Source organism: Mesocricetus auratus, unplaced genomic scaffold, assembly GCF_017639785.1.
Source record: "Mesocricetus auratus isolate SY011 unplaced genomic scaffold, BCM_Maur_2.0 Super-Scaffold_100007, whole genome shotgun sequence".
Lineage (NCBI taxonomy): Eukaryota > Metazoa > Chordata > Mammalia > Rodentia > Cricetidae > Mesocricetus > Mesocricetus auratus.
The window spans coordinates 6,509,187-6,534,304 of NW_024429191.1; the positions used below are offsets into that span (position 1 = coordinate 6,509,187).

General features: G+C 46.4%; 1 protein-coding gene across 2 annotated transcripts in view; it reads right to left on the minus strand.

Moving 5' to 3' along the window:
* The window catches only part of Rbfox1 (RNA binding fox-1 homolog 1), a 2,068,553-nt gene that overhangs the window by 1,808,586 nt on the left and 234,849 nt on the right, over positions 1 to 25,118 (minus strand). The window lies entirely within an intron of this gene.

Genomic DNA, 25,118 nt, shown 5'->3' on the forward strand with positions numbered 1-25,118 from the left:
AAATTTTCATGTAGCCTCCATACACACACAGGCACATATACAGCATCTAAGGGAACATTATATTAAAACAAAGTAGGGAGACCACTGCCATAGTCCTCAGAAGTCATTGATGGCATCTTTAGCCTTGAAGTCACTGGAAGCTAGGAGATTGCACATTCCAGAAGGATTTACCTTCCCTCTGCATCCAGCCTAGGCAGCATGCAAACCCACACAGCAGTCTGTGGATACTGGCATGGCATATACAAAGTGCCTAAGCATGGACTAAGAGGCTGAAGACAATTCTCCACTGCCTCTGGAGGGAGACATTCTCCACTGTCTCTGCTCTTGCTCTTTTTTTATTGAAAATACTAGGAGAGATGTGTGAGCACCTCCAATCAAGGAAAAGAAGAGCACATTTGAATGTTATCTGCACTTTAGCATTTTTATTGATTTATTCCATGTGTGAGCACTCACGTGTGTCATGGCACATCTATGGAGGTCAGAGGGCAACTTCCAGGAGTCAATTCTTTTTTTCTGTAGTGTAGGTCTCAGGGAGTGAACTACCTTCAAGTACCTTTACCTATGGAGACATTTCACCTGACCAATATTACCTGTACTTTCATATGCTTTATATATATAAATATATAAATTATATATATAATTTTTAAATTTAAATTAGAAACAAGGTTCCTTCACATGTCAATTCCAGGTCCCTCTCCATTTCCCTCCCCTCTTCCCATGCCCTCCCACCAACCCCCTCAATATCCCCTCATTTCCCCAGGGAGGGTGAGGCCCTCCATGGGGGTATCCATAGTCTGTCATTTCATCCAGGGCAGGGCCTAGACCCTCCCCCAAGAGTTCAGGTTGAGAGTGCATCTCTCATTGTTGGATGGGAGTCCAAAGTCCATTTGTATACCCAGGATAAATACTGATCTACTACCCAAGGCTCAATAGATTACCTAGGCCTCCTCACTGACACCCCTTTCATATGCTTTTAAATAATGAGATGATTACAAAGATACAGATAAAAAGAGGGAATAGTGAGTCCAAAAACAGCCATTGGCTGTGCCCTCAGTGATTTGAGGTCCCACCCATGGCCTATGCTTCCATCCCACATCTGGGTGGGTTTCTCAACCTGGTGGTGTTGCCACTCTGGGTGGGGTAACTTGTAGGGAAGCCATGCTTTGTAGAATAGGACCCTGGGGGCATTTAGTATCTCTACCCCTGTGATAGTGTTGATTATCAACTTTTCAGAAACTGGAATCAGTGATTGTTTACTACTGTCTCACAAACCCTATTACACCAGCTCTAACAACAGATTCAATGTTCCCTTCAGGCCTCCATGGATGCCTGCTCACAAACACACTACCCATGTGCACACACACATACAAGTTCACATATGTATTTATGTACAAACACACACATACATACATACATACATATAAATGCTTTTAAAAAGAATCACATGAGACACAGGCTGCAGAGGACGCCTGTGAGGGAGTCTCATGACTGCATGAATTTAGGTGGGAAAACCCAGCCACTTTTGGTGACAATGACACCATTCCCTGGTAAGATTCTGAACTGTGTAGGTGGAGAAATGAAGTGAGCAGCAGCACGCATTCCCTGCTCTCTGCTTCCTGGTTGCGGTTGCCATGTGACCACCTGCCTCACGATCCTGCTGCCTTGACTGCCCCACCCTGATGACTCTTACCTTGAACTGTTAGCTATAATAAATTCTTTCCCCCTTAGGTTGCCTGTGCTTTTATCATCACAAGAGTCAACCAAATGAAAACATCCCCCAGCTGCTGATTGCACTTCACCCCAGTTGAGCCACCTGAAAGGTCCGAGCAGCTGCCAAGCCTTTAGCCTTCTGCACCTGGATTCTTGTGTTCAGCATCTGTTTTCCAAGTTTCCCCTGTGAAGCATCGGTGTTCCACTCTTATTTTGGGTACAGACTCCAAACAATTTTCAGAAAAAGCTTTTCAAACAAAAATGTGCTCATGAATATTCAGGGTATCATCAATACAACTGCCAGGAGTAGAAACAAACCAAATGTCCATCCACTGAGACAGACAGACAGACGGACAGACAGACAGACAGACAGACAAAATGTAGTAATTCACACACTGCTAGAGCATGCAGCTGTGTACAGAATCATATGGAAGGGTTCTGGCCAATTATCAGAACAAGGCTATCAGATGCATAGTATTTGTGTGCTTATAGCATTATGTTGTTTGTTTGTTTGTTTGTTTGTTTGATGCAAGGTCTGTGTAACCCAGGCTAGCATTAAACTCACTGTGATCCTCCTACCTTAGTGTGATAGGTAATGCTGATTATCAACCTGATTGGATCTAGAAACATCTACAAGGCAAGCCTCATGGCCTGTCTGTGAGGGATTTCTACATTTGGGTTATTTAATATGGGGAGACCTACCCTTTTTTATCATTTTTATTTTAATTTTAAATAGCTTGTTTTGCATGTTAATCCCAGTTCCCTCCCTCCCCTCCTCCCGCACTCCCCTTCCCCCTCCCCCACCCTATTGCCAAATCCTTCCACATAGGGGATATCTAGAGTGTGTCATTTCACTCTGGGTAGGGTCCAGGCACTCCCCTAAGAGTCCAGGCTGAGAGAGCATCCCTCTTTGTGCTATGGGCACACAATGCCTGTTTGTGTGGACAATGCCATTCCCTGGGCTGGAGTCCTGGACTGAATAAAAAAGACAATCAATCCAATCCCCAGCATTGGTCTCTCTCTGCTTCCTGACTGCAGATGCCACATGACCAGCTGCCCCACATTCCTGCCACCATACTTCCCTGCCATGATGGACTGAACCCTCACACTGTTACCCTTCCTTCCTTAACTGGCTTCAGTCCCAGTCTGGTGTGTTGCCATAGCAATGAGAAAAGTTACTAATCCACCTGGCCTCCCGAGTGCTGGGACCACAAGCAGAAGCCACCTTGACTGGCTTTGTAGCGCTAGCTTTTTGAAGAATCACATTAAGCTGAGACACTACCTATCTCATGTCTTCTAGTATGCTCTGCTTCAAAACTAGACACATGCTGAGTCTTTAGAAGGTTATGTACAGCTAATTCTCCCATCTCTAGGTTATGGACCATGCATCAAGTGGGACATCACCTCCAAAGTGTGCTAAGCACCTCACCCAGTATGCAATCAATCAGTGCCTTTCACAAGGCATGTGCCTCCCCTTGTGGCCTGTATCACACATGCACAGCCAGGGTAGTGCCCTTCTGCCCAGGTAAGAGATCTCCGTCTCCTTGTTAGTCACACATTCACCTTGCTGCCTGTACATCTTATTTTCGTTCATACATGGCTTTCACCTATTTAATTAGAACCCTCATCTACTTTTTTAAAAATATATTTAAAGGGGAGAAACCACACTTTAACTCTACAATGGGCTAAAATTATACCTTCTAGAAAGACGTGGCTGCTTTCTGGCCGTGAACTTTTGCGTTTATGAATTGCTAATTTGGTTAATGGGCCCGTTCTGCTCCGAAATTTGCATCATGAAAATTACTAGCTTCGAAGAGTCCTCTGTGTGTGGCGCAGTGTGCACGTTTTGTCGGAAAGGTCACATCTGACATCGTAAAACAGCGGGCCCTTTTGTAAAGGTAGCCATGTAGGAAATCAAGCAGGCCCATCGGTATAATGTCGCGGTTAAGGGGGGAGAAAGGATCTTTAAGTTAATTTTCATTCATATTGTTTATGTGAGTGTAAGCCAAGTTCTGTTCTGTGGGAATCCTTTCTCACTCCCAGCATGCTGTTTGGTTCATCTGTGACCAGGCAACAAGAGTGACTGTAAAAGTTCTGAAACTGGTACCAGGGGGCTGGGGAGGCTAGAGTCCATGGGAAGATAACGAATGAAACAGAGTGCACCATGATCTGGATGAGAGTAGACTCCCGGTGTGGCTACCCCAGAGACCAACAAAGCATAATATAATTCATATGTATGGTAGGATCTGCACCTGAGAACACTTCATGTGATCTGCTGTTTGGGGTATGTGTGTGAGGTCAACCTCAAGTTTCTTTCTCAACCACCATCCACCTTATCTTTTGAGACACAGTCTCTTACTAAACGTGGAGCACACAGATTCAGCTAAGTTGTCTGGACAGCAAATGGCAGGTGTCCCCTTGTCTTTGTCTCACCAGAGCTGAGACTGTAGGCATGTGCACCCATGAATCCAGCCTTTTGAGTGAATTCTGGGGATCAAACTCAGATGCTCATGATTGCATAGCAAACATTGAACTGACTGAGACATGCTCCAATCTTCAAGGTTGTTTTTATTACTAGTATTTCAGCTAGAAAAGAAAATGATGACTTTAATTTTACGTGTGTGTGTATGTGTATGTGTGTGTGTGTGTGTGTGTGTGTGTATCATTAAGGTTTGCTCTTAATCACTCTCTTTCTCCACCTCCTACTGACTGCCTCGCACCCCCAGATAATTTCCCTTCTGTTTTGATGTCACTTGTGTTCCATTACCCTCTCCTATTTCCTGGTCCCCTTCTGTCTCTCCCTGTAGACCTCTTCCTCCCTTTCATGGTCCACTTACTACTTACACACACACACACACACACACACACACACACACACTTAATCTACACTCAATATAAGAAATAAAGCATGCATTATTGTTTTTCTGAGTCAGGTTTAACGTATTAACATAAAGGAATTTGGGTATGGAGAGATGGCTCAGTCTATAATCACGTTCTTCAAGAGGACCTGAGTCCCCGCACCCACATGGGGCAGTTGGTGGCCTTCTTTAACTCCAGCTCCACCTGATCCAGTGCCCTCTTTTGTCATGGAGGAGCCGCACTGGGGAGGCCAGAGAAAGCAAGGAGATAACTGAATGAAACAAGGCACCACTCCACAGGTGAGAGTATCTTTTTTAAAAAGCACGACTCTAAGTCAGCACATGCAGAGGTCCTGGCATGTCCAGTTTATTGCTGCACTATTCACAAGGTGTGGAGCCAGCTAGCTGGCCACCAACAGAGACATGGAGAAAGAAAAACGTGGTCCATGCACACACAGGTTTTATTCAGTCATAAAGAAGAATGAAATCACGACCTTCGGGAAAATGGATGGAGCTGGAGACCAACAAGCAACTCTGGAACTCATGACCTTGAACTCCGAAGCACCAACAAGGGTTGCTCAGGAGGGCCCTCCAGGCTGTTTGAGAAGTCAGACAGACACCTCAGTACCCACAGGGACCAAGAGACTAAGTTCATAATCCCAGCCGCTGCCTAGGCCTCACACCCCTTCCTAGACTACTGAAGGAGAGGGGCAGAGACCAACCATGTCCTGGAAAACAGGTGATGGGGAGTGGCCAGCAAGGATCACCACTGTAACAAGTCAGTCTCAATAATTACACCAGCCAACACTCGCCAATGTCTGATCATGTGATTTAGGGGAAGTCCACTCTCTGGACCCCTCTCAAGTGTACAATGGACCACATCTAGCCCCTGCCCTAAAGTACTGTTGAGGTTCAGGGAGTGAAGCAGTGCCTACTGATTCAGGGACATAACAAAGACTAAGACAAGGGTTCAATGATTTTGCTTCCTTCAAGGGATTCCAAATGCTCTCACAGTGAACCCTGGGGGACACTCCAGGTAAGAAAAACATTTCAGGGGGGTCTTACCAAAGGTACCAAGCTTCAGGGCAGCTCAGGAGCCTCTGGGCTCCATCAAACTGCCTTTTGGATGAGACAAGTCCTAGAACCAAAATGGAAGCCCAGGTGGGTGAGTGTGTGTCAACAGGTGCATAGTCCAAGTGACTAATCTTGAAAACAAACACTCGCCCCTCTCCCCTGGAGGCCACACAGGTACCTGGTACCTAAGTTCCTCGCCCAATCCAGGGCAGTGTACATGAAAACAGAACAGCGGCAGAGGAAGAGAGTCCTTTATGCCAAAGAAAAGGAGAGCCCCTCCCAGAAGCACATGGAGGTTCCCTCCCACCGGCCTCCTACCCTCCCCTGTAATTACCTCTAGTAAATTCCCCCATTCATGTGTTTGCCAGCTTCAATTCAGCCAGGATTTGAGGCTGCCTGGCCCAGGAGGGGGTGGCTGGGTACATTCAGCCTCACACAATCTCCAATCACTGCACCTGACTGGGACACACTCTTGCTTATGTGAAATTTTCATTTCAATCCCAGCCCCGACATGTGCCATTTCGCAGCTACAGGCCTGACACTTGATGGAGGCTTTTCATCTGTCCATCCACCCATACACATGTTACCTAATTAACGTGACACCATGTGACAGGCCGTCTCTAAGACACACCAACCTGGGAAGGTCTGGAATCGAGGATTTTGATCACCAGTGGATCATTTTCATGTATTTCTGATAATTCAAACAGTTGCTAAAAGGCAGATACTCATCAACTCCAAACAGCCCCAAGCTTGAGTAGCTACACAAGTAAAGCCTCCCTTATCTTGCTGGCGGCCTCCCACTGCTGCTCCAGCAGGCAGAGGAATCAAAAGGAACTCCTGACCAGCTCAAGGAGCACTCAGAAGACTCCAGAGCAAATCACTCTTCATCCAGGAAGAAAGACTCTGAGCTCCAAACCTAGGGTGTTGCACCCCACATCTGTAGGCCCAGAATTTGGGATGCTGGGAAGGGAGGATCGTGGAGCCAGCATAAAGCAAAACAACAAAATTTCCCTACTACAGGCCCTCCAGGGCTTTCTAGGGGTCTGAACCACAGCCCCACAGCCCCACTGCCCCAGAGTTCCAGCTTTGTTCCTGGAGAAACACAAGATGGCAGAGCCCGTTGCAGATTGCAAAGGTAATCTTCACTGTAACAATCATGGGCACAAACACATTTATGGTTAGCCCTCTGTACGGCTCTCTGGGAACTGTGTATGTACAGCTCTGGGCAGCAAGTGTTCCCTTCTTCCCTGCCACTCCCCATCTGACGGGTTTTCAATGCTCTACCTTCCTCTCTGTTGCTGTGATAAGTCTCTTTGAAAAAAGAAAAAACAGCAACTTGGGCAGGAAAGGGTTTATTTGGTCTACACTTCCAGGTCACAGCCATCACTGAGGAATGTCAGTACAGGAATGCAAGCAAGAGCTTGAAGCAGAAGCCATAGAGAAACAGAACTTACTAGCTGTCTCATAGGCTCATGCTGGCTTTCTTATACAGTCCAAGATCAGAGAATGATGCTACCCACAGCTGGGTCTTCCTTCATCAACTAACAATCAAGACAATGCCCCACAGACCAGTCATGCAGGCCAGTTTGATCTAAGCAAGTCCTCATTTGAGATTCTCTTCTCAAATGACCCCATGCTATGTCACTTGACAGTTAAAGCTAACTGGGAGAACATGACACTTAGCCTCTACACAACAAACATGCCCCTGAGCCCTGCAATGTCCTGTGGATGTGTAACACACCCTCCAGAGGGGAACTCACACAGCAAAGCTCTTAGAAGGAACCCCCAGGGTCTATGACATGAATTGTGTTTCCAGGAGTCTAGTACACCAAGGGCCTATGCAGTGGCCTACAGAAGGTCCACTCTAGGAAGAAGTCTTGCTGTTCAAGTTTATGTAGGGTCACAGTTCCCACACTTCCCTCCCCATCCTTTGCTCCTTGACTCTTCCTACCCACCACAATGTCATGTGCAAGTGCTCTATTGGTTCATTGCCCATCTTGAATCACTGGAATTCACTCCATTCCCTGTCAGACCTGGTACATTGTTCCTCCCTGACCATACACTCGGCCCTGTACAGAACCCAACCGGTGACAGCACACACTTAACAATAAGCATGTGTATGAGCATATGTGCACATATTCACATGCTATTATCTGTACATGCATGTAAGCATGGGGAAGGTCAGGTGTTCTCTCTCCATTCTGCTTCACCGTAAGTAGAGGCCAAGGGGGTCCTGGTTGCTCCTTGTTGGCAGCTTGATACAACGAAGGGTCATTAGTGAAGAGGAAAACCTCAGTCGAGGGACTGCCCAGGTGAGATTAGCCTTTGGCCAGGTCTGGGGAACCGCCTTGATTGCTGGTGAACGTGTGAGGGCCCAGCCCACTGCGCCCTCCCTGGGTAGGTGGTCCCGGGCTGTATAAGAAATCTGGCTGGGCATGAGCTAGTGAGAATGGCATCAAGCAGCACTGCTGCATGCTTCTCTCTCGGGTACTGCTTGAATTTCCACTATGGCCCCCCTCTGTTGGGGGGAAGTCCTGTGCATTTGTCAATAAAGCACTGCTGGCCAATAGGAATCTAGATAGGTGGGACTAAGAGTCCAGGAGGACTCTGGGAAGGAGAAACACAGGAGTCGAGATGTAATGCCATGGGGTGGGAAGCCCGGAACTCTTCTCCAGTAAGAGAATACTTAGATTAACAATTATGGGGTAACTACTTAAGTCAGAGCTAGCCAGTAAGAAACAAGCGAGGCCAACAGCTTCATAATTTATATAGCCTCCTGTGTGTTTATTTGGGACTGATGCGGCTCTGAAACCAGGCTGGTGGGAATGTTTCTCTCAAGGAAAAAGCCTCTTTTTACACCCCTCCATGGTGGACTACAGTGTCTAAGCTTAAATAAACCCCCCCCAAACTGTGTTTGGAGACAGTGTTTATCACAGCAACAGACAGCAAAAGAGAACAAAACTCTTGGTTCTTTTACATACCTGGATGCCTTGGAGATGAGAAACCTTCCAGTGAACCCAACCTGGTCAAACCTACCTGGGAATTGGTCATCTCTCCCCATCAGACACCATAGATGCCTCTGTTCTCTTCCCCCTAGCTGATAAAATTTCTTCCCTGGGAAAGATGTAAAACAAAGTCTACCTGTCTTCTTGAGGTTCTAACAACAAACCAAGGCATGACTCAATTTGGCAAAAGTTCACACTGGGAAGCCTAAGCCAGAGGTTACTTACAGAGGTGTAGGCACTCCTCTCCTAAGGAGCTGCACCCAGACATCTTACTCAACACTAATGAGGGCTCCCCCTATAAGGACACAGAGTCCGGCTCCAGTTTTCCCTGGCCCTTATATACTCTAGCTCCTCCCCCAGGCCATATGCAACATTGCCAGGTGGTAGGAAGCAGGTGGATAATCAGGAGAGAATCTCCTGCCACACTTCCTGCCTCTATATGGTGGTGTAAACTGTCAGCCAGCCACACATGGATGGTCCCCAAGATGGTGGTTGTTTGGTTTAGATGACAGTCACTCACGACACTCTGATGAGGGGTGTCCTTCTGTATGCTGAGAATATATGTTTATTTTATTGGTTGATGAATAAATGCTGATTGGCCAGTAGCCAGGCAGGAAGTATAGGAGGGGCTACCAGACTAGGTGAATTCTGGAAAGAGGAAAGGCAGAGAAGCAGTCGCCATGGAGATGTCATGTAGCTACCAAGGAAGAAAGAGGCCCAGGTATCACCGGTAAGCCAAGACCACATGGAGATACACAGATTAATAGAAATGGCTTGGGAATTAAGAGAGAGCTAGCCAATAAGAAGCCTGAGCCATCAGCCAAACAGTTATAACCAACATAAACCTCTGTGTGTTTATTTGTGACTAAATGGCTGTGGGACCTGGCAGGACAGAAACTTCTGCCTACAACACTCCTTCTTCACTGAGCTGTGCAGGCTGCAAAGGGCAGCCCCATGGATCTGTTTCTACGAGGTTGAGCACCGATGGGATGAGGAGGAGGCAAGGTCTCTCTTAAGAGCAAAGGAGTAATTCTTCCTCTACTTGGCCACAGCACTGTGTGTTAGCAGAAAGCTGCTCATAGTGGGCCTGGGGGACAGGGATCTGCCTCTGCCAAGCCTCGCTCTGCTCAGCTAGAGCATGCAGCAGGAGCCCAGCCAGACATAGTGGGCTACCGTGGGCTTTAAAGAAGCATGTGAGGACAGGGACTCCTCCGAAACCTTATTCTTATCTCTTCCGTTACCAGAAAAAGGAGTTCCCATGTGGGAGACTATTATGATGTGGATGTGCCACGTCCCCCATTGGCGACTATGTTTGAGCACTTGGTCTGCAGCTGCTGACATTGTTTAAGAAGGTTTACCCTTTAGGAGATAAGAGTTTCTGTGGGTCTCTGGGCCCAGGCTTTGAAGTTTTACAGCCCAGCCCATCTTCCTGTTCACGTTCTGATTTCCTCTCACAGATCCAATGTGATCAGTTTGTTACCTCTTGCTCCTGTCTCCATGATGGATTCAGGCTGTAAGTCAAAATAAGCCCTTCCTCCCCTAATCTGCTGCTTTTCAGATATTTTGCCAAGGCAACTGGCAACTTAACTAATTCTGGAATGGAGCTGTCCTCTGTGCCTAAAGAATAGAATGGCTATGGATCTCCCAATATCTCAGAGGGACCACGATACACAGACAAGTAGCTGGGTACTTCCCCCGAAGGCTCAGCATTCCTCCAGGGGAACTGTGCCAGCCCCCCCCCAGGGGACAAGACCTGGCCACAGCTCAGGGTGGAAGCTCCCCAGAGGCCGACCACTCTCCATCGTTTCTGCTCTACAGGGCCAAGGCTATGTGCCAGAGGCTCCTGCATTCTCTCATTGCACCGCCTTCCAAGGGTCTTCATTCCCCATGCATTCCCACAGTGAACACTGAGATGATCAGAAATGGTGTCAACTCCAGTAACAGTTGGAGGCACAAACGAGCCACTTGCTAAAAAGCATCCTGAAGGAAAAATAATAAAAAGTAAATATATAGAGCCATGTCAGGCTTTGTACACAGCAGGTGCATTCTGCGATATACTCTAGACCTGAGCTTGTGAGTGTCCCTGTGAGAAGCACTGGTACCTGGGGCCTCATCCACACCAGCCAGGTGCCCTGCCACTGGGCTGTACCCCAAACCCATTTTTACTTTATATTTTGAAATAGGATCTCATTAAGTTTTCCAGTCTGGCCTTAAACTCGCTCTATAGCCCAGGCAAGCCTTGAACTACAATCCTCCTGTCTCAGCCTCCTGAGTAGCTGGGATGTCGGGCCTGAACTACCAGGCCTGGGTTAACCTGTTTTTCTCTTTTCTGAGGATCTGAGACATTCATTCACACCCAGGACAACTGGAAGAAAAAGCTTAGGCACAAAAAGACCCTCAACCCACCAAACTCCCTCTACTACTAAGGCATGTTTGATTTACTCAGGGTGGGGGGTTAGTGTCTTCATGAATATACCTCCTCTGATTCTGACCCAGGGCCTGATGGAGGGAGGTTCTCTGAAAGCCCACTGAATGCTGGCTTGCTTTTTTCTCAGCAGCATGTCAGCTGGGTCCCAGTGTGATGGCTTATTTAAAATATCGGGGAGAAATAAGATTCACTGTGAAATTAGTTGTCGGCAGCTTAGAAACTACTAATGATGCAGAGATAATAGGGGATTTGCAGCAAACACCGATGCTGTGCTATGATTAGTGAGCACAGCTTTACCCCCTGGATGCCCAAGGCCCCAAGCTTCCACAGCAAGAGACATGCATACGCATCAGCTGGTATACTTGCTGATCCTGCTCCAGGGGCAGCAGGCTCAGGGCCCCCTGGTCAGAGGCTCAGCACTTGGCTCTGATTTCAAAAAAAAGATTAATTTGCAGGCTTTGAGAATGAAAAATGTTTACTTCCCCAGTCTAGGAGAAAGCCTGATCCTAAATCAAATTCTCTTTTGAAAACAAAAACAAGGTTTGAGGATATGGTAAAGTGCTTGCCACACAAGCCAGAGGAACCGAATTGAGGTCCCCAGCATCCATGTTAAAAAGCTGTGCATGGCAGCACATGCCTGTAATCCCAGCAGGGAGATAGAGACAAAAGGATTTCAGGGATCACTGGCCAGACAGCCTAGCTAAATCAGAGTTTCAGGTTCAATAACTGACCTTGTCTAAAAATTTATGGTGGAAAACAATCAGTGAAGACATTTGATGTCAACCTCTGACCTCCATCCTCTCCCTACACACACACACACACACACACACACACACACTACAACACACATACAAAACACGCATACACATATACACACATATACATACATACACACATACACATATACATAAATGCCCACACACAGGGTGTGGGGGAAAGCCTGGAAACCAACAGGAACAGAGTTGGAAGGGATCTGACAATATAGCCCAATCCCCAGTTCAGACATTCTCAGATACCTCTTACTGGGTGCCATCAAGAGACTACCCCCAACCCTGTCTGTAGACAAGAAATGGAAGCTGGCCACTGGCTGTGTGAGTGAAATCTCCTATTAGTAAACCACTAAACTCATTTTTTTTCTTGTTTTATTGGTTGAGAACTTTGTACAGTGTATTTTGAGCATATTCAACCCTTCCCCCAACTCCTCCCTCCCCCAGTCCCTCTTCCCTGTTCTAGTGGTTTGAATGAGAAATGTCTCCAATAGACTTGGGTATTTGAACACTTGGGCCGCTGCTAGTGGTACTGCTTTGGTAATGTTATGGAACCTTAGGGAGGGACAGCCTTGCTGGAGGAAGCATGTCACTGGCAGTGAGCTTTGAGAGTCTATAGCCATACCCAACTCTCTGCTTTGTGTTCACAGTTGAAGATGTGATCTCTCAGCTTCCAGCTCCTGCCATCATAACTGCCACTTACTGCAACCCCTCCCCAGACTCACAATGAACTCTTGACCCTCAAGAACTATAGGCCAAAACAAACTCTTTTGTTTCCCATAATCTGCTTGTGGTCATAGTGCTTTATCACAGGAACAGAAAAGCAACTATCACCCCTACTCATCCAACTGTGTGCCTTCTTTATTTTATTTTAAATCCATGAAGTCCAACTGATATGTGGTGCTGCTGATATGTTCTTGAATGTGTGGTCTTCCACCAGAGGAGTATGGTCAACCCACCAGAGGCCACACCTTTAAAGAAAACCAATTCTCCCTCTCCCAGCAGTTACCAATTGTCAATAGCTCCTTAACCAAGACTGGGACATTGTGTCTACCTCACCACTCTCTTGTGCAGGTCTTGTGCATACTGTCACACCACTGGGCGTTCATATGTATGCCTGCCCTGATGTGTCTAGAAAGCACTACCACCTTGTAGTCATCTACCATCTCTCTGGATCCTACAATCTTTCTTCCCCCTCATCTACGATAATCCCTTAGTGTTGGGAGGAGAAATGTGATATAAATGTCCAATTTAGGGTTAAGCATTCCTCAGTCTTTTATTAGCAGCCCCTTGACAAAATGTGTTAATCACCATCTACTGATGTAAAAAAAAAGGTCTCTAATCAGGATTGAAAGATGCATTAATCTATGGATATAACAATAACACACTAGAAGTTGTTACAATTCTGTGCTCATTTAGCACAGTAATAGTGGTAGTTTTTACCATGGGGCCTACAACCTCTCAACCCCAGGTTCTTGGACCTGATATCAGTGTTGGGTATGGATTTAAACTTGTAAAGCAAGCCATAAATCCAATCAGAAAGTGGTTGGTTACTCCCATGACATTTGACATTTGTGCCATTATTGTACCAGTGGGCATGTGTGAGCATATGGAGGTCAGAGGTCAACATCAAATGTCTTCCTCTATAACTCACCATCTAATATTCTGAGACAGGTTCTCTCACCAAACCTGAGCTCACCATTTCAGCTAGCCTGATGTATTAGTTAAGGTTTCTATTGCTGTGGTGAGTTACCATGACCATGGCAACTCTTATAAAGGAAATATATTTAGGGTGGCTCACATCACATTTTCAAATGTGTAGTCCATTGTTACAACAGGACATGGTGGCATGCAAGCAGACGTGGTGCTAGCTACATCTTGATCAAAAAGCAACAGGAAGTGGTCTGAGATACTACGTGTGGCTTGAGCATATATGAGACCTCAAAACCCATTTCCACAGCAACACACTTCCTCCAACAAAGGCATATCTAATCCCACAAAGCCACACCTCCCAATAGTGCCAATCCCTATGAGTTTATGGAGGCCAATTACATTCAAACTACCACACCTGACTAGCCAGAGCCCCTCAACAATCCTCCTACCTCTACCTCCCCAACATCATGATTAAAGGTGCATGCCACCCCATTTTACATAGGTGTTGAGGATCTGAACTCAAGTTCTAGTTTGTGGAGTAAATCTACTGAGCCATCTCTCTGGCACTGGCTGTCAGTTCTAATATCACCACTAGACCCACAGACCAGAGAAACAAATGAGCTACATGCTACATGTTAAAGATCAAACAATAAGAATCTTCTAGGAACTGTTGAACCAGCCTCCATCTTGAGCTTGAAAGCCATCTTATAGTAAAGACAACTAGGTTCATTCCTGTATGATTAAACCTCTATTTCTCAAGGATTGTGTTATGTCCCATTTGTAACCTTAATTACAAATGGCTCTGTACTGCCTGTTCCAGGAAATGGCAACAATGTCTTTGTTTCAAAAGGTTATTATGACTACTTGATGATATGACTACCTTCCTATGATCACCTTGAAACCATGCCTTTGTATCAGGAGGTCATTATGACTAATTTGTTGTGCTTATGTTCTGGCCCTGCAACCCTGCCTATTTTGCCTGCCAAAACCCCATTTGGAAACCACCTACCCCCGTGCTATAAAAACTTTGTCTTCCTCATATCCAAGGCTGACCTCTTGAACCCCGCCTTAAGGGAGGCAGCCCATGTACATGGATAAAAATGTTTGCTTTAATTAATCGCTTGCTTTAATTAATTTGGCCATGATGATTTGCGTGGGTGGTCTTTATTCTCCCATCTTTGAGATTAACAGAGCATCTCTTTAAGTATTTAATACTACAAACCCACAGAACCTAGGTCTTGCAAGATCCACTCCTTATTGTGTGCAAACATGGGCAATACCAGGTTCTCTTTTGCACCAAAGTATGTCATGTGGCCCAGTGAGAGAGTCTGTGAGCTCCTGGCAAAGAAAGAAGCACATGCAAATGACATGAGTGTAAATGACAAGTCACCTGCATAATAAGATACCAGAAAGTCTGAGGCTAAAACACTCATTTACATGAAAAACAAATCACTATGGGATGCATATTTCTTTCCTTCACATCTCAATACTTTTGTCACTCAAAGCTAGAAGGCCCAGCTCTGCAGAGGCCCTGCAGTCTCCACCCTAGTTTTACCCTCTTTCGTTCACTGATTAACTCTTTGCAGGATAGAGGTTGCCAGGAATTTCAAACACGTGCCATGACTCTGGTGCCTGGAGAGATCTCTTCAGAGACAGATGATTGTACAAACCATGCCCAGAATGCCAATCACTTAGTCAGTGCACACAGGGAGACTGACACCACAGAATAGCTTGAGGCTTCTGTCCAAGGGCTGCCCACCCAGGCAAACAGTCCTCTTTAAAATGAGAAGAAAGTACACAAGAGTCAGGGATCACTGCTGCTCATTTCCTTCGAAACGGTGAGAAGGGAGTGGGGCTCAGTGATGGGTTATGGCCATAACGGTTCAAGATGCCTGGGATATTCCCCTCTGTTTTCCGTATTTTAATAACAGACTGTAGGTCCTGGCCACATAGAGGATCACGTGGCCCATTCTTGAGCAATCACAGTAGCACAGTGGTTGGTGGAGAAGTGAGTGAAGGATTTCCTGGGATACCTATGTGAACACTGTAAAAGATTCTCAGGACCGGAGAGCCTCATCCATACAGTGCTTCCCTTGTAAGCATAAAGACCTAACTTCAAACTCCCCCGGTCCATGTAAAAGAAGCCAGGCATACACTTGTAATCCCAGCATGGAGGACGCAGAACCAGCCAAATACCTGGGGTTCCCTGGACAGCCAGCCCAGCCTACTTGGTGAGTTCCAGGCCAGTGAGAAAGCCTGTCTCAAAAGCTAAGGTAGATGACATAAAGAATAACATCACCCTCCACATAATTCATATTCATGTACATGTGCACCCAGACACACATGAACACACACACACACACACACACACACACACACACACGAAAGACTTTCTTTCTATAAATATTGTTCAGTATATGAGATTATATTGCCAAAAAAACCTTTGTTTCCTCTGCCACCTGCACTGCCTGGGTAGAATGTGAAAAATGGAGCTAATCAGAAACAAGAGATAAACAAGTGTATTCTGGCATCTCCACCTTCCAGCTCCCTGGTCTGTAGAGCTCCTCTTTCCCCTATGAACGACCCATGATCCTTTGCAACCCTGTGACCTAACAGGTTTCCCTTGGTGTGACTAATCTGAAGTCCTTGCTGTCGCTGAAGGCATTCTGGCTTGCGCTGGCTCTATTCCAGAAAGCACAGATATGTATCTTTAATCACACTTAGCTGTTTGATAGGATATGTTTAGCATTTTGTACAAGTTCCTTAATTTTGTGTTTCTCCCTTTGCTGCTTAAAATGATTAATTAGCTTAAACTTAAAACAGATCCAATTAAAGCCAGATAGTCCCTATTTTTGTGTCACTTGTATCTGAGACCCTTGCTTTTTATCACTTGTATCAGGACTTTAATTTGCCCGTATTCCCCTCTTTATAAAATATTAAGAGAGAAAGTGGAATAAAATGGTCCAGTAATTGCTTGAGCATTGCAGTGAGGACAAGATTACAGGCTTCGCCAAAACTGAGTCAGTAGCTGGCAGGCAAAAACCAGCATACAATCACCCACTGTCGATTTGCCAACTAATGTATATTAAGTCTGAATTTACTCTGTTCAGGGAGGTGAGTGTCTGTAAGACATAAAGAACAAGGGTGGTTTGGAGGTGCTGCAACTGAGGTGGCTCGTTTGAGCTCCTACCATCTGGGGCATCCAAAGGCAGGTCTGCACCTGGTAAGGGATTGGCAATTAAAAACAGTGCTACCCATCTATGCTCATGGGGTGAGAAAAGATACCCAAGTGTGTGGTTCTAGGGAGAAGAATCTTACACAGGAATAAAGGAGTCATTAAGGGTGCAGTCCTGGAAGGCCCAGGAAGAAGAAGTCTTGGTGGTGCAAACAGGAGAGAGAGAGAGAGAGAGAGAGAGAGAGAGAGAGAGAGAGAGAGAGAGAGAGAGAGAGAGAGAGAGAGAGAGAGAGAGAGAGAGAGAGAGAGAGAGAGAGAGAGAGAGAGAGAGAGAGAGAGAGAGAGAGAGAGAGAGAGAGAGAGAGAGAGAGAGAGAGAGAGAGAGAGAGAGAGAGAGAGAGAGAGAGAGAGAGAGAGAGAGAGAATTGGGGACACAATAGGGAGCAGCACTAGATGTTCACAGCCCAGATGTTCACAGCACCCAGCCAAGATGACTGGAGTAGCCCAATTGAGAAAGCCAGCAAAAGGTACCATTGTCAAACAGGAGCTTACAGCACCCGGCAGAAATCAGCAGGGAAGTCCCACTGAAGCCGTTAGCTGGAGTTCCTGATTGGGAGTCCTAGGCAAGGCAAAGTTTAAGTCTCTGTTTGTTCTGCAGAAACACCTGAGATCCTGGTTATTGCCCTTGTCACTGACCTGTCCCTAAGGTATCACTATGCAGGAACAAACTCTGGGTCCTCAAAAGAAGCATTCACACAAGTGATGTGCAACTTCCTTTCACCAAAATCTAATTCATTCAAAAACATACCTACCAGGTGCCCACAGTGTGCTGACAGCTAAAGCCAGGGCCTGGGTGCCAAGCACGGAAGTGGGTTATTTATTATCCTAGAATGAGCCCCATTCTACACGGTGAGAAGCACGAACAACGGAGCATATAGTGCAAATGATGTAACAAAAGGTGAGAGCTGGCGAGATGGCTCAGTGTCTAACAACTTGAATCACTCTGTGGGACCCACGGGGTGGCAGGGGAGAGCCAGCGCCTGAGCAGTGTCTCCTGAGCTCCACACACCTAGTGCAGCATGCTTGCACACTGAGACACTGCACCAGCCCCCTCTTCCTGCAGCCTTTGGTCTGTGTCACACATCATTTGCACTGCATGCACTATAAGCCTCACTCTGTAGTCCAGGCTGGCTACAAACTCAGCAGAGATCCTTCTGCCTCAGTCTCCCAAGAGCTGAAAGCTGCAGGTGTGAGCCATGATGCCTGGCTTACCAGAGATGCTTTCTTCTGTTTCTTTCCCCTTTCCATCTTGTTTAAAACACACTTGCAATGTGCCTGGGAGCTCGTGGACACAGTTTTGGAAGCTGGCTTGGCCATTTGTCATGGGCAAGCTCTAGACGAAAATGTGACCTTTCCAAGCAAAATAACTCCACCACCCTCCTTTCCTCGTCTTAAATGTCAAGTATTGCCACTCTGCTACTATTTTTCAACAGGTGTAGAAAAATAACATCAGGAACTAACTAAAAACCACATTTAGTCATTAAACATCAACAAGCAGAAAAGAAAAAGTTTCTAAAGTTCAAGCCACCTTCTCTGCAACGACCCCTTTGTCCATGTGTCCTATTTCCCTCATGTCTTACCTCTGACAACTAATGGGACAAGGTGAGAGTTGGGACCTGGTTTCCAGATCCTGTCTAAGCTTATATGGCATCCCATGACATATGTCAGGATAGAAAACTCAGTTTGGATGTGTTTGTCCTGGAGACACGACTTAGCAGGATGAAGACTAAGGCCCAGCCCTGGGAAATGCCACCTGTGCCACCTGCCTATGATGGGCAGTAAATGAAGCCTGAAGACACTGCACATGAACCATGTCACATTTGTGGGTCACAGAGATGGCTCAGTGGGTAAAGGCATAGCATCAAGGCTAATGACATCAGTTCAATCCCTGGGGCCCACATAATGCAAGGAGAGAATCAACTTTTACAAACTGTTCTCTGACCGCCACATGTATGTCATGATACATGGACATAGACATGTACACACACACACACACACACACACACACACACACACACACACACACACACAATACATAAATAAAATGGAGGGGGGATGAATAAACTCGCCCTTAAGTGGCTTCTTGTTAAGCAGATGGTCACAATTTACAGTAAATATATTGTTAGGGCCCACATGAATCTTAACGCCTGGGAGGTTGCTTTTATTCGGTATTTGGGGGAATATGTAATCCTTTCTATAGAACTTGGCAGGCAGGAGCCCTGACTTGGCATTGAGAACTGTCGGCACCGAGGTCTCCCCTGTCACTCTGCCAGCTCCCTCTGACGAAGGCCCCTGAACAGGTTAGTAGAGGGCTCTACTCCCACTGAAGATGAAAACTGAGCAACAACTCCAGGCCATCCGAGGCTTCAGATGCAGGGACATCCCTAGCGTTTAAATTATGCTGACCAACCTAGAAGGTTTTGTCTTTCTGCGGACCAAGTCAAACTCTATCAGCTGATCTTCTTCCCCAGACATTGGAGCTCCCTCTTACCAGAGCCCCAATAGGGATGCGCCTGGGCCCAGAGGGGTCAGTAATGGAGAGAAATGAAACAGAGGGGAAGAGAAATGTAGCCTACGAGAGTTGGTGTCGTGAGTAAGAGCATGGCCACCAAGAGTCTTGCCATTCCCAGGGCCTGCATCCCTGACATCCTTCACTCACCCACTGGGCTACACGACATGATCGTGCACACTGAAGGCCACTACCCAGTGCAACACTGAAGCTCGTAAAGTTCCTACCCACTGTTAGCCGAGGGGTGGCAGAGACAGGAAAAAAATCAGCCCACTTACACCAATTTACTTAATTCTCAAAACATAAGCAGCCCTTTTCCCTGATGATACTAAGAGAGCCTAAGGCTATTAAAATGCTCCAAATTACTGTTTTTTGCCACTTCTTTCATCCTGTACTTCACTTTGGGAATATTGATCACCCCCCTTTTTTCTGACAGAATGGATGTAACCTGGACTGACCACAAACTCTCTGTGTAGCCTAGGAGGACCATAAATGGCTCAACCTCCTCTTCCACCTCCTGAGTGCTGGAACCACAGGCACCAGCCACCATGTGATGAGGGGGCAGGGTCCAGGGCATGAGCATGGGGGCAAGATTCTACAAACTGAGCTCCATTCCACATTCCTTCCTTCCCTTCTTAACAATATTGTTATTTATGGCATTTTGCTTCACTTCTGAAACTTTGTAATTTTTATCAAAATAGCTATTTTGTGATCTATGGCTTTGTGCTCAAAGCTCTATCTTTTCAGATCTTTATAAATGATTGTTTTCCCCTTTGTAGAGACATACGCGTGCATGCCATGAGTTATAACCCCTATGTTTAAAAATGGTAATGCGTGCGCGCGCACTCACTCACACACACACACACACACACACACACACACACACACACACACACACAGTATTTGAAGGGGTGCTACAGAGATGAAATCTGCTGCCCTTACAGAGAACTTGAATTTGGTTCTAAGCACCCACAGCAGTTGACTCACAGCCACCTGCAACTCCAGCTTCAGGGGATCCAACACCTCCTGTGGCTTCCACGGGTGTCTACACTCACATACACCTACCTGCCTGCACACACACAGACACACACAGACAGACACATGCACACACAGACACACACACACAGACACACACACACACAGACACACACACACGCACAAAGAAAAATAATTTTGGTAAGAGACATAATCCATATATATATGGGTGCTAGCATGTCAGTCTCAAATGTCCCAGAAGGCCCACCCACATTAAGACTTTAATACACACACACACACCTCACACTCCATCCCCACACCCCCATGCCTTCAGGAGGTGGGACCCGATTTATGGAGTTAAAAAATAAGGGGATAACAAGTACTCATCCACTCAGCCGGGCGTTGGTGGTGCACGCCTTTAATCCCAGCACTTGGGAGGCAGAGGCAGGCGGATCTCTGTGAGTTCGAGGCCAGCCTGGTCTACAAGAGCTAGTTCCAGGACAGCCTCCAAAGCCACAGAGAAACCCTGTCTCGAAAAAAAAAAAAAAAACACAAAAAAAACAAAAAACAAGTACTCATCCACTCACACCCCTCTCCCTCTGCTCCCTGACCACCATGAGGTGCAAGCCTCCCAAACACTACCACAGGGCTATGTGACCAGACTGATGCCTGTGAAGCTGTGAACCGAGATCAGCCTTTTCTCCTGTCACAACAGGTGTCTCTGGTGTTCTGCCAATGGGACAGAAAACTAACCCAGCAGGCAGGGTACACAGCTGCCTTAGTTTTGCAGTTCCCAACACCTCTCCATTATGTTTATTTGTTTACTAAGCCTCATAAACCAATTAGGTGAGAAAATGTCACAGGGAAATGGCAGTGTGGTGCCATTGTGTGGGACAGGGCAGGATCAATTTCAACTCAAATTATTAAAATTACACAGCCGTGAAGCTGAACTTACAAAAGGGAAAAAAACCAAATTATTTCTAATAGCAGAATTTTTCGGCATCTTAATTTGAGTAAAAGAAAAGGTTTAAATAGATTTGAGGGCTTAAATACTTCTGAGGGAAGTGAGACAGCAAAGCCGGCATGTCTAATTCACCTAAAAGTAATTAACCAAAAGTAAGTTAGATCATTATTCCCTCCAAGATCAGTGTTTTAAAGGAGCTGATTTATCTGAACTGATTGGGGCTTTCAATCCCAGCAGAAATGGAGACGCTTGCTTGTTAAGGAGAACACAGGAGTGAAGGCCAATTAGGCAAAAGTCTTTCTTATGGGGAAAAAAGAGCGATAAGACAAATGCTCTCATGCGCTTAGGACACCCAGAAAAGCAATGCAGCAGAGTTTGTTGTGATTGCTGCAGCTGCTGCTGCTAACCTGGGTTCAAACCTCGGTCTAGGTCCCAAGGGAGCTATCACAAGAGATTAGAGGACACGTTTCTAGCTTAGTCACCGAGTGTAATCAACTCTTCACAACTAGGGACATGTGGAGGCATGGGAGCACATGGACACACAGGACATCTAACTCTCATGGAGGGGCAGGATCTGTCGTGAGTCACACATATTTCTAAGGCTGTATATTGAAGTCCCCAGCCCAGGGCTCAGTACTAAGGGATAGGAGAGTCAGGCTGCAAGTCTGGATGGATTTGATCCTCACATTCCACATCTGAAAAGCCATGTGTGGTGGTATGCATTTGTAATTGCTGCACCAGGAAAACGAAGACAGGTGGGTCCCCGGGGCTTGCTGGCCAGCATCCTCCTCTAGGCTGCCTGTTTTAAAATCTAAAATTGACAGAAGGGATAAGCCACCCTATATCCTACCTAGTTCCTTCCCTCAACCTCTAAGCTCCTGGGTAGCTCAAGATAGGGGTGGACAATAGGAATATCATCGTCACCTCACTTCCTATCTAGCACCTTCACCCATCTGCTAAACTCAGAATCCCTTCCCGCTAAGCTCACAGACCCCTCCTATCTAAGCTATGACACCCTTCCCTCTAAATTTCTAGAGTCCGGAGAGATGGCTCAGCAGTTAAGAGCGCTTACTGCTCTAGCCAGGACCCACTTGCAACTGTCTGCAATGCCAGTTCCAGGGGACCTGGCACCCTCTTCTGGTCTCTATGGTCTCTTCCTGTATATGGTGCACATAAATTCACACAGGTGCACACACAGACACATACATTTAAAAATAGTGAATCTCCAAAGGGAATTTCCTTTGTGCTATAGATTGCTGTAGGATCTCCTATACTAGCCTCCCCTGATGCAGGTGGCCAGTGTTACAAAAGGATGCTTTACTTAAACCTATCTCAGAACATCCTTCTTTCTCAACAAAATCTTTATTTTTGTTTACATACCTGTGGTGTGTGTGTGTGTGTGTGTGTGTGTGTGTGTGTGTGTGTGTGTAAAACAGAGGACAACTTATAGGATATGTTCTTGCTTTCTATTATGTGTGCCCCAGGGACTAAACTTAACATCTTTGGGCTTGGTGGCAAAAGCCTTTACCAATATAGCCATCTTTTTGGCCTGAATCTCTATTATTTAAAATAGAAAGCACCTGAGGACCAATGTCTGAGGTTGTTCTATGGTAGCTATGTGTTCCTGCATATATACATGCCCACATAAACACCTACATGCACATATGAATGCCCACCTAAACATATACACACACACACACACACACACACACACCTTTGTATTTTGTATTATTAGACTTATCAGAAGAAGAGATAATAACAGAGACAGCACAGAAAGATGATCACATGGAAACACAGAAAGAGGCTAGACATAAGTAAGCCAAGGAGGATGGCACCCAGAACACGACCTGCCAACCCTCAGACCCAGATTGTGAGATGTCCATTTCTACATGACACGCTGTCACAGAGGCTAGCATGGACTGTTGTAACGTTTCAACCAGCCCTCTGCATCTCCTGCTTCTCTTCCTCTTGTATTGTGGTTCTAAAAGATCTGAGTCTTTGATTAGCTCTGTCAAGGATTTCTGTCCCTCTGGGAACAAATAAGGCACCCATTATCTCAGTCCCCATTCTTCCAATAGCGACATTGTAACTAAGTAATTAAAAGGCAAACCCTGTGATTAGAGAGATGGATCAGGGGTCAAGAGTGCTTGAGCTCTTGCAGAAGACTCAAGTTCAGTTCCAGCATCCATATCAGGAAACAAAACCACCTATAACTCCAGCGCCAGGAGATCCAATGCCCTTTTCTGGCCTCCATAGACACATTTACACACACACACACACACACACACACACACACACACACACACACACACCAAGGAGTGTGACTCTCCTCCCAGCTTGTTCCTTGGCCTCTCTGTACTTCAATATCCTCATTTGGAGGCTCGCAAGTAAGAGTCAAGGCACAGTAGCAAGTGACACCGGGAGCCCTCAACTTGCTTCATCTACTTGGTGCATGCTCTCAGTTCCCAGAGTGCCTCTCATTGGTCTAGACAAGGGACCTGGGTAAGCATCTGACCCACCTTGTTGGTTCTTTCCCAAGAGGAAGTCACATGATGCTAGACAGAAAAGGAGAGATGACTGGTTACAAGCCTGTGTGCTCAGCCCATTTCCAGGCAGCGTGTGTGATTTCCCCAGATCTCGTGTTGAAGACCTACACCAGGCTCTCTGGCATCCCATTATCCCTGGTTGTGCTGCCCCAGACCAAGGTGGTGTCCCTGCAGGTGGCTCACTTTGCTATTTGGCACCAGGTAAAACGGTCCATTGGTCGATCTCCATGGTTCAACTTTTCTTTCAGAGGCCTGAACAAGAGATTCTCTATACCTTCTGTCCCCTATTGGAGCACAGTGACACCTAAAGGGTCCACAGGGGCACCTCAGACTCTGTCAGCCTATACTGGTAGTTTTGTTCCAATAAGCCAAGCTAATGCACATGTAAGGGTAGCCAAGGGAGTCCCCAGCAAGGGTTCAGCATCAGAAATTCAGCCTTGGATGGTGGTCCCAGCCTTTGTCCCTGTACCTCCCAGTGAGAGTGAGACATGAAAGGCTCATGGGATCTTTGCCAGCTGATACAAGGACTTCAAGTGACCTTGGGTGGGACTCTGCCTAGTATAAATAACGCTTCGGCTTCTATCCTTATAACCACAAATGCCAGCATGGTAGCTCAATCCTGAAATGCCTGTGCATGGGAGACAGGAGGACAGAGGTTCAAGGTCATCCTTGGCTATGCAGCAACTTTGAGTGTGGGCTACCTGAGGCTCTGGAGAAGGAAGGGAGGGAGGGAGGGAGAGAGGGAGAGGGAGAGAGAGAGAGAGAGAGAGAGAGAGAGAGAGAGAGAGAGAGAGAGAGAGAGAGAGAGAGAGGGAAATCAGTGGCTATTCCAGGTTGGGGTTTGGTCACATGAGACAAGGATGAACCATAGATTACCATAAATAAAACTAGTAATAATATCAGAATAAACAGTGTGTTCTGCTGTGTCCTTACCCTTCTAGAATTAGGGATCCCAGAACTTCAAGGAAATAACCCTCCTAGGCAATGAGGAGATTGTCACAAAGTGAAATAAGATCTAACTTCCTAGACAGGCAGGATGGTCCTTAGGAAATAGTTACAGAAGTGGAGTGATTACCTTTGTGTGGGGTTCTCATGAGGTAAAAGATTACAAAGTCCCCCCATGGGGGTTTGTGGTTTGGGATTAACTGAATCTGTACTTTCTGATGAGCTGCTTGTGCTGCATGCAAATTATGACACTATTGCCAGCCTTGGGCTTGATGTCAGCTCGGAACCAGATTCAGAGCAGGATGGGGGATGGAGGCAGGGATGTACTCAGCTCATTAGTGGGAACACAGGAGGGCCCAGAAGAGAACAATGTGCAGGAAACTCAGGGGAGCAGCAGGGCCGCCAGGTGGCCCATCTTAGGCTGCTTGGCATTTGAGGGCTTCCAACCT